We start from the raw sequence: 10722 nt of genomic DNA, 5'->3' as shown, positions 1-10722 counted from the left end.
TTTGTTCAATTTGATGTTTAATATTTAAAATATATTAAATACATCGAGGGGGTTGTGTGAATTTAAATGTTCGTGACATCTTTTTTGAATCGCGGAGTCATGGACGTGCGTAAAGATTCATGAGCGCTTCAGTTAATTCAAATATTATTAAAAATTAATAATAAATTTATCAACAAAAAAATAAACCAATGAGGCATGAAGCTGCAACAAAATGGAATCAACAAAATATAATTGGTAAAAGTGAGTGTGTATAAAAAGGAAAAACTTATTAGGCCTTTGTTTCCAAATATCAACACATATGAACAAGGTGAAGTTATATCACCAAAGATACGCAATGATGACAACATAAAAATTCCAAATATAATTATATAGCCAACTAGTCAAGATCATGATATACACCTGAAATATCCACCGTTGGATACGTCCGTGACTTATATATATCTATAAAAAAACCTTAATTCGATGTACTAAGAAAAAATATATAAAGGTGCAAAATTGGGCTGTAAAACGCACAATTGGGGAATTTTCGATCGATTGGAACTCAATGTTAAATCGTTTTCCAACGAATTGGATTTCGGTCGAATGGGCCCAAAGCAAAATTATTGCATTAAATTACTATTCTTAATTACTATTCGAAAGGAAAGGCCTTCGAGTGAAAAACAAAAATGCGCGCGCGTTCAATTTCTTGTGGGGTATATATTTTTTGCCCTTTCAAGGTGGTCTGCTTTGCATGTTCTTGTTTTGATATTTATTTTTAACAGATAATGCCAACATAATTATGAGCTCCTAATATATACTTTTTAAAAGTAGTTTTTTTTAAAGTGTACTTAGTCCACGAAAGTGATTTTTTTTTCAGTTTTTTAAAAATATATATTTCGGTCCGTTGAAACCTTCTGCAATTAACTCATAAAAAAGGAATTTTTTAATTTTCGGTCGGTTAGTGCTTTCCTTCGATTGGATGGACTTCGGTCCGTTGGACCCCCATTCGATCGGTTGGTCTTCGGGCCATCGGACCCAGACCGGTCGTTTTTAATTCCGACTTCGAATTTTAAAGGAATATAACACGTAATCCAGGAAAAATTGCCCGATCTACCATGGAAGAAACTTCTATTAGCCCCAAAATTGAAAGTACCATAGCATTGTTATTTTCAAAATAATGAGGTTGAGATTTTGATCAATTAACTTTAGGTTCTCCGAAAACATCCGTCCTGTAGTACGCCGCTACTAGTTCTACTTGGCAAAGAAGAGAAATTCCGGATGAAAAACTCCAAATCGCCCAAAAAGGTAAACAATAAATTATATTTTGACTGTAATCGGATTTGAAGATTATTAATCAACTTTATATATCCGAAGTGCATTCACTTTAGACACGACCTCGCTCTAAGAATTGTGCCACGAGGAAAATACTTTTCTCTCCACCGTTTGCTTCCATTTTCACTAGATGACAGGGAAACAAAACTGAGGCCAGGCGGGAACTGCACAGGCTCTGTTTCAACTATGGTGCTGGTGTAAAATTATTTTAACTTCTAAATCTAATTACTGTGTATTAATTTTTATGTAAATCAGCTTCAATATCTTTACTCGCTACTTGGAGTTAAGGTTCTTAGTGAGACTGCTGTTTACAGGGATACGGAACAAATAATAGATTATTTGTAAGGATTAACATTTTTATTTATAATTTATTAATAATGAAGGCTGGAGCAACTTTTCTCTATTTGGCAACCAGTCTTCCATACTGCCTAAATGTGAAGGTGCAATACGCAGTATGCCGATGTTCTCTATTGGTATACCCATATTTTATGGCCACCAAGACAATTCATACAGCCAAATGGATGTAAATTGGGGTTTCGCAGGGTTTCCAATACGTAGTCACTTGTCAAACCCTGGTCATAACTTTCGCTTCTGATACTGCGTAAGCAATAAAGTAAGCTAGGACCGTTTCTTCCATGTCGATGTTTTGATGACCTACTCCTCGGAACCTGGGATTGAGACCTCCATGGTGGTTGAATTTACGAATTCGTGTTCTGTTCGGGTACCGAATACGAAATATTTTACTTATACTTTTAGAGTTCCGATTTGCTTCGCCGTAAAACATTTGAACCATTAATGAACACTGATCACGATAGTAAAAAGGCATCTTAATTCGACTCTAGGAAAAATGGATAATTATTCTGCATTAGGAAGTTGTCATTTTAAATACTAAATAATCTGAACCTTGACCAGAATGCGACAAACCGTGCTAGAATCTAGTACGTTTAAAACAAAAAAGCCCTACATTTAATTTTATGATGTTTGTTTCTTTTGGTTTTGTTTGAATAAAAAGTTCAATCTTTGTAACATTTGTGCTATGCTTTAAAATGCCTTCTCTTACAGGGCTCGAAAAAGCGATTAATTTTGCGTTATATTGCCTTGCTATCTCCTATGAATAAATTGATCCACTTTGCGCGAGTAAGGAGCTCAAGTAACGTCACACGCCTTCGCCAACTTTACGACACACTCTAAACACTCTGGTAATCAAGGAAAACACGTCTTGTACTTTGTTATACACGATACTAATGAACTGTTTAAATTCCGAATTGAACCTAGAGTATAGTAAGAGAATCGATGATGAAGACTAGACTATACATGCGACGAGAAATTGAGAACAGAGAGCCAACGCTTTTTATGAACAGGCACGTTGCAGAGCGAAGTGATTACAGCTGTCAAAGACCAGGAATCGACGGAAGCTCGTTCAAAAGTCGAGTACCCAAACAGCATGGTCCTTAGCACCACTGTCACTAATTCCTGTATTTTTTTGCGAGAAATGCGGTCAAAAGCCAGAGTATTGCGCGTTCAAAATTTTATTACCAAAAAGCATACCCCTTAGCACCGCAGTCACTAGTTCCTGTATATTTTGCGATAAATACGGTCATTGGCCAGAGGAATGCGACGTGTCGTACGACAGAAGATTGTAACAATTAAAGCCAAGAATTCACACGCTTCAATTGCTTGAAACAAGATCGCACCGCACGTCGTTGTAAATCCAAAGGAAAATGCATCGTATCTCAAAGAAGGTACCACGCGTCCATTTGCCGAGAAAGTTATAAAACTCAAGACGTACAAGACGAGCTAACCCTCATCGAAACGCCAGTCATTTGTGAAGCGATTGTTGGAATTCCCGGAGCTGATATTAAAAGACAGATGACAGACAAAAGATTGAAACTTTTCTTACCAAAATAACACCCTCAAAAAGACTTATTCGGGATTTATTAGGCGCTGTTAATAAGTCTCCCACAGTCCAAAACTCAGACTAAAAATATACTTAACTGTAGATACAATCAAGTTTTATTTAGGTTTCTTTAAGCTAGCTTAAAAGAAGACTCATTTATAGCTCTATTTAAGATGCCGCTTTGAGACTTCCCCAGTTGCAAAATACAGTCGGGCCGACGGCAAAAAACTCGGTCGGCTGGCGTGCGATTCTCATAAGTCGGGCCATTGGAATCGATGTCCGACCCCACTGACTGTCAATTGGATAATCGCAAAGCATACGGACCGACTGTTAGCCAATTGGAAAATGACCGTCCATTTAGTAGTCAGACGCGAGTCAGTTTAGAGGCCTCCTCGACTCTGAGTCTACTCGAAAACAATTATCCACTTTGTGGTCGGCTGATGTATTGTAATAAGACCTTTTCGACTCTGAATCGTCTCCAAAAATACTACCTGTAAAGTAGTATTTTAAATAGAGGAAATTGAACTGTGCCCCCTTTATTTAGCATCCCGCCTACAAAAATATGGCACCTCTTATTTTATCCCACTCAGGTTAACAGAAAGCAATTAAAATCTACTAGTTGAAGTGTTGATATATTCACTCGGCGGCATGTATCTCGCTAACGTTATATTTTTCAGATGATTTTAGCATACCATTTTAAATAACGCTATTGATAGGTTTCAAGCGTGACGTGTTATGTGATAATTTTTAGTGACTGTCGTCTCTTTATATATTTAATAATTATTAAACAATTTATTTATATAATTGCTATCGAACAACTATTTAAGTATCGAATATATGTATTAATAAGATATAAATTAATGTAATATACATCTAGGGTGTCCTATATGTGAGCAGTCCATTGCAATTTATAGTGAAATTTTTCACCAATTATTGCATGGCTGTTGCTATACAGCAGACAGCTTTTACGTTCGGGCTTCCTTTGAAATCCAACGTTCAGATTGTTTTATCGAAAGTCCAAATTTCAGCCAGAGGCTCCAACAGTAAACCGGTTTCGCCCTTTTGGGGCTCAACAGTACTTTGTAGGAACTCTGGCTTTTCTTGAAAATCTTCCGATACCGGTAAAACTAATTAAATAAAAAATGCTTTTATCAAAGCAGTTGGAAGGTTGATTTATGGGGTAGTTCGGATCAATGAAGGCACAAATATTGGAAATGTTTTAGTATTAAAGAGTTATTTTTTGGAGTTATTTTAAAAAGCAAAATATATTTCTAAAATAATTTCCATCAATTTTTTCTCACCTTTTATATATTTTAAAACCCTTTCCTTAAATTTGAGCCTTGAAACTGTAACAGTAAACTGAGGAAATTTTAAATTGTTAAGGAGTACGCGTGTTTAGTTCAGAATTATGTATATTCTAATGGAAATATTTAAAATGAATTTTAAAATCGGCCGCCATGGATATAAAATAGGGCTGTGGGATAAAAAATTCGAAAGAAAAAGACATACAACGAGCTGAGTTATGATGCTTGATAAGGCACCATATTTTTGAAACGCTTATTTCTGGCATTGATTTTCAATGCTATAGACGCAGTGCTTCCATATGCGGGGAATTTTTCCTTTTTTTTTCAACCTTTAAAAACGCTAAAAGGGAATAATGCAATTTAGGAGGGAAAACGGGGAGTAAACGATGGAAATTTAATAAAGGGTCATTATAAAAGTAATGAACGTCACGATCTAAATATCTAAAGCAACTTTTGAGGATATGGTTATGCAAAATTATTAAAATGTAAGTAATTTTGTAATAAATAAAACCTTAAATTTGGATTCATTTTCAGAATTAATCTGAATATCTATATAAATTAGTATTAAGAGTGAGGGATACAAAATGGGAATTTCTAGGCCAAAAACGCGAAAACGGAATTTTTCATTTAATGAAATTATCGCAAGAGGAAAATTTTATATATCAAATGTGGAAGCCCTGTATAGACGTCTGCTATGCTGTCGTAGCTGGATTCTGCAGTTTTGTGTTTCAAACTACTACTCGCAAAATATTATAACCTTAATAAATATACTGTTTTATATGTTAAATTAAAATTTTGTATAAATACATATGAAATTAAACGGTCGAAGGAGTTTGCAACTTTCTATATAAGCTAATTCTCCTCATGAATTTATAAAACAGACATGTACTAAATTCTATCTATTCAAGTCTGCACTTATTATTTTAAACTTCTGGTTTAAAGTAGAATTATACATCAGTATTTAAATTTGGCATGCATCATGAAAAACTGAAGATCCTCACAAGTCAAGTACCCGCTGGTAGTAAAACAGAGTGACATAAGAGTGACATTAAAATGACCACATTTCTTTCTAGAAAGGCCTGATGAAATGTGTGCAGCTACAATGCAGTTCACTAGCCGGTTTGAATTGTTAAAGGGACTTTCAAGAAAGACCTAGTTGAATATAAGTCATTCAGTCGTAACTTTGGGTTCACAATGTACGGCAACTGAATTACGTATTTTAAATTGGCTAGAGGGCCTCTTGAAAGTCTCTTTAATAAAAGAAAATTCATGACTTATCTTTTCTAAGCTAAAGGACAAGACACATGACTCTCTTTGCACTTGCAGGCTCATGCTCTATAGGTAGAGAATATCATCTGTTGATTGTGAAAATAGAGGCTTTATAGCTGCACCCAAATTTTCTGTTAACTTTAATAACTTTCTTGATTAAAAAGATTGCAAATCTCTTTTATTGATGAATTTTTTACTAGTTTAATTTCTATAATGAGTTTCAGCAATTTAAATGCTGTAATTTTACACGTAATCCTTTAAAATTTAAAATTTTCTCAACTTACTGTTACAGTTTCAAGGCTCAAATTTAAGGAAAGATTTTAAAATATATAAAAGGTGAGAAAAAATTGATGGAAATTATTTTAGAAATATATTTTGCTTTTTAAAATAATTCCAAAAAATAACTCTTTAATTCTAAAACATTTCCAATATCTGTCCGAACTACCCCATAAATCAATCTTCCAACTGCTTTGATAAAAGCATTTTTTTATGTAATAGCTGTCCCTTTGATCTGCCTCACAGGGCATATTTTTCCAAAAATTTATAATTGAAAATAAAAGCCATAAGTTAGAAAATAAATAGGTTTTATTTTTTAATATATTTTGAACAGACATTTAAAATATTGAATATTATCTTAAATATTTTACTTAACATTTTGAAATAATGATGATAATTGGTTATGTCAAATTGAGTTTTAATTTCCCATTAAGACTTAGATAACAAGATAATAGGTGTATAACTGGTTCTAGTAAGCAAGTGAAATATGCTAATTTTGGTAAAACTTTCACGTACGTACAGTACACAGACATTGTAAATGAAAATAGCCACAAAGGCAATTAATATGAATATATGTTATATTAAAAAACTAAAAAAAATTCTAACGCGCTTAGTGTAAGTAAGCACATTTATCAACAGTACTTGAATGGTGGGTCTCCAGTCCTGTTCTAGCTGTACTACCTTACAACGGTATGGCTCATACACTACTGATCCTCAAATAACAATAATTTCAGTCTACTCACTCTTTAAGCTTTTGAATAATTAAGACGCCTTTACATAGATGATTAAGTTTGAATGCCCAAAACGTTTATTGTTATGAAAAATTATTCAAATATTTACCATACTTCATTACTGTAATTAAAATTCCCAAAATTATTTACACAATACTAGATGGATACACCTAAATCAAAATTCAATGATTAATTTTTTTTAACTCTGTAAAAAATCAGCTGGGTAAAAAAAAACTTATGGAAGAGATAAAACAAAATTAACTTTAAACTAAATTTAACTTTCCACAAAATTCTTTCTGGTACTACTAAATACGTTGTTTTTAACCTAGAATATATCTTAATTTTCCTACGAAGCAAAGGCTTAACAGTTAAATGTTAATTACTATTCAACTGCAAGTAAATTAATTACTATAATGATAATTTTTACTTAAAAAATACTTAATTACGTATAAAAATGAGATTTAAATAAAGTTCCCATAAGAAATGGTTTATTATATCTTGAGAAAAGTGCGAAAAACAACGTTAACTCGAAGACGGACAATATTTGATTTTTGCATTTTTCCGCGAAACTGGCTACGAGCTGATCAGTTGGCCTTCCATGTACGAAGCTTCTTATCTACAGTCGACTAACTTTCGTTAAATGACGGGATTCTAATACGTTTCTCGATGAAGTTGACAGTAGCAACAAATCCGTATGGCTATCTCTGTACTGTACACCAACGCTGATACATTAATATTAATTGTAGTACTTCCAGACAATAATTGTTGACAGTAAGAATAAAATCCCGCTAGGCATCCACAATACTGAATCTTGGGCATGAAAATCGCCTAAAATAAAGTCTTATAATTTTTAGCGACCCGACTATTGATTCTCCTGCGCTTGGCTGTATTAATTTTAGCCATATGAAATCGCGCTGACCCCTTAAAGGGATGCTGAAGACGATAAATAACTTACTTTTATTCGATTCCCCATCTATAATTAAGCCTATTTTAATATTTCATTCGTTAAAATACTTTAAATCCATTTAAAAAAAAAATAAAAACTTTGAGAAATTCGGGCCTAACGCGTCGACCCAGAAAGTTCTTCGAAATTTGTGTATTTCGCGGCCATAGACATAGGAACTATACTTATACCTAGACGGAGTATTGCAGATTCTGAAGGCACTAGCTTTTTGTGCCCGGTTTTCAGTCCCACGCGCGTCTCATGTGTGATATGGACAAAATTCCGTGGCGCCACCAAATCGTGTGGTGGAGAATGGAGAAACTATAAAAAGCGGAAAATTCTAATGCTGGACGCAAAAACGTATTTGCTTACCGAGACTTGTAAAAATTGTTTAATTTTCGAAAATAAAGTTAGTTTTTGGTAAAATACAACGCGAAATAAAATATTTTGCGTAAATTTAAACTTCAAACAATTGAAAATGGTACAAACTTGTGTGGCTTCCAATCGTCAAAGTCGGTCACCAAAGGAAAAAATACCATTTCACAAGTATTTCTTGTTTTTATCATAACAATTTCAGGTCTTTGTTTAAAACCTTGTATTGTCCATTTTTCACAATAAAGATTACCTCAATCTAACTTAAACTTGTGCTCAAAATATCTTAAGGCAATAAATCGATGGAACTTAGTACCCGGAAAGTATCACTTTGTTTGTGGAAAACACTTTAAAGAATCAGATTATCATATTGGCAAAAACGCGAAAGATCTCACGCGGATAATTCTTAAGGAAGACTCAATTCCTTCGGTTTTTGCGAGGGGAAAAAGTGATCTAACATTCACCTTAAAAAGTTATCAAGAAATTGAACAACATTTAATGTAAATATTTAGAAATTCGAATGGGCATATATTGCCATCCTTCAGAGGTATCAAGAATATGAAGGATTAACGTTGGCTAACAAATTATCAAAATTTCATATACAGTTTAAAACTCAAAAAATGAAAGTCAACTTGGCCGCACAAACAGTTAGCAGTTCTGTGGCAAAAAGCATAGAATTTTTTAAAGAGGCTGGTGATCCAGTGTTTCAAGGAAGCGGGCCAACATTTAAATTTATATCAAAAATTGATCAGTATCTACAAAAAAACTATTTTTAAGCAACTTTTCTCCACAATTTTGACACCGTATCTTACCTCACTGTCCCTTGCAGTTTGTTTGAGGTATTGAACTCTCGAAATCCATGGGCTAAAGGTTACAAGGCACCAATTCGGCTTTCCAACCTTGAAATAACCAAATGTTACATAATTTAACAGACCTGGAAGTCAACTTGATTTTTTAAAGCCAAAGAAAGACAGCCATTATTGGTTTTGGTGTCACAATTCACAGTGTTTTGGACATTGGAGAGAAGTACATTGTTCCCCCTGATGGACCACTGAAGTATATTTTTTAAAATACCAGATTTTGCAAACAATTGTTTATTTTTTAAGGTACCTTTTAACTTAAAAACTTTCGCAGGACCATTTAGAGTTATATTTTAAGTTTTTAACACAATTCGTCAGCGAGGAGGTTGGAACAACAATCCTACTTGTAGAAACTTCACTGCTGCATACAAAAACACATTGGTTACTAAAATTGAAAATCAAAAAAGTGGCCACTTAATTGCTTTGGACAACACTCACGTTCCAAATTTGTGCATGGTGCCAGTTCCAACCAACGAACTTAGAGTTATTAAAGAAGAATCTCTAGAGGAAGAAATGGATGACTTTATTATGTTTCTTAGTGATGAAACATCAACATCCAACATCTTACGAGAAAACATAATCCGTTATATTTTCTGGTTTTGTTGTAAAGAAATTACAAAAAGAATTAAAATCCGAAACATGTTTACACGCTTTAGACGAAAGGCATTCCTCACTATCAAGTCATAGCTATGTAAAGGGGGATCCAACCAAACTTCTTCTCCTTTTAAAGGACAATGGTGGATTATGTCATCCGACAGCTAGTGTTCTCAAGATTTGTAGCTTGACCGAGAAGGCAGTGAGATACTTTGGATCAATTCAAACTGTGGCTAAAAACATTGACTTAAAAATAGAATGTTTGGTTCTGCGCCAGTTAGTAACAGACAATATTTTTCCGACTCTTACTGAACACATGTTTGATGACGAACTTGGATCACAACACCACGTTAATGTTTTGATGAAAAAGATTATCGAAATGTACGTTAACATAAGGCTGAGGAAAATAAGCAGAGACATAAACAATCAAATGAAGAAAGAAGCTATTCGAAAAAGACTCACCAAGCTAATACTTTTTCAAGGGCAATAAGAGTTCTTTAATCCTTTATCAGTGTGTGTAGAATCCCTTCCACAATTATACCTCCCTTTTACATCCTTTGATTGCAATGTCAATAGCCAAATACTCAGACACTGTTTATTTTTATTCCTATTATCATGTATTTCTGCTATTATTTATATTAATATTGAAACTAATATATTCATAAGTATTACATTAACAGATAAATATCATTAATATTTACTCACATTTCATTATATAATTTGGAAATTTATTGGTACATTCCTCCATACTTCCTTTGTTTACATCTTACAGCTGACTTACTTTTTTTAGTATAGTCAAGGCTATAGCCTAGGTATAGTTAGCCGCGCGTAGACGCCGTAGGCGGCGCCACGTAATTTTGTCCATATCACGCATAAGAAAGCGCCATTGCTCAAAACCGGCCTCAATTTCGTAGATCCAGCAGTTTGTCTAGGTATAAGTATAGTTCCTATGTCTATGTTCGCGGCTGTATGAGCGTCCAATGAGAAGCCTCTTTCAACTTTTATAACAACAACCAATGAGAGGGCGAATGTAGGCGCACGCTCAGAGCCACTGCATTTTGCGATTTTTTGCCTAATGTTTGTTATGACACTTTTCTTCATAAATAAATTCGGATAACTAATTTATTTAAACGTTTTGATTGTTATTCTACTGTAGAAATATTTT

At 33.8% G+C, this 10722-nt stretch overlaps 1 long non-coding RNA gene across 2 annotated transcripts; it reads right to left on the bottom strand.

Annotated features, from left to right (window-relative positions):
* Positions 1 to 9052: 9052 nt before the first annotated feature.
* Positions 9053 to 10496, bottom strand: LOC149953107 (uncharacterized). 2 transcript variants are annotated; one of them, XR_016480076.1, is made up of 4 exons: positions 10263 to 10496; positions 9402 to 9464; positions 9214 to 9324; positions 9053 to 9154 (listed from the first exon to the last, which is right to left on the bottom strand). It is a non-coding gene; the product is annotated as an uncharacterized LOC149953107 (long non-coding RNA). The 2 variants fall into 2 exon arrangements; XR_016480075.1 differs by lacking the exon at positions 10263 to 10496 and adding an exon at positions 9532 to 9550.
* Positions 10497 to 10722: the final 226 nt, after the last annotated feature.

This window comes from Leiobunum rupestre, chromosome 3 (assembly GCF_980474605.1).
Source record: "Leiobunum rupestre chromosome 3, qqLeiRupe1.1.hap1, whole genome shotgun sequence".
Classification (NCBI taxonomy): Eukaryota; Metazoa; Arthropoda; class Arachnida; order Opiliones; family Sclerosomatidae; genus Leiobunum; species Leiobunum rupestre.
This window is presented reverse-complemented; position numbering and strand designations above follow the sequence as displayed.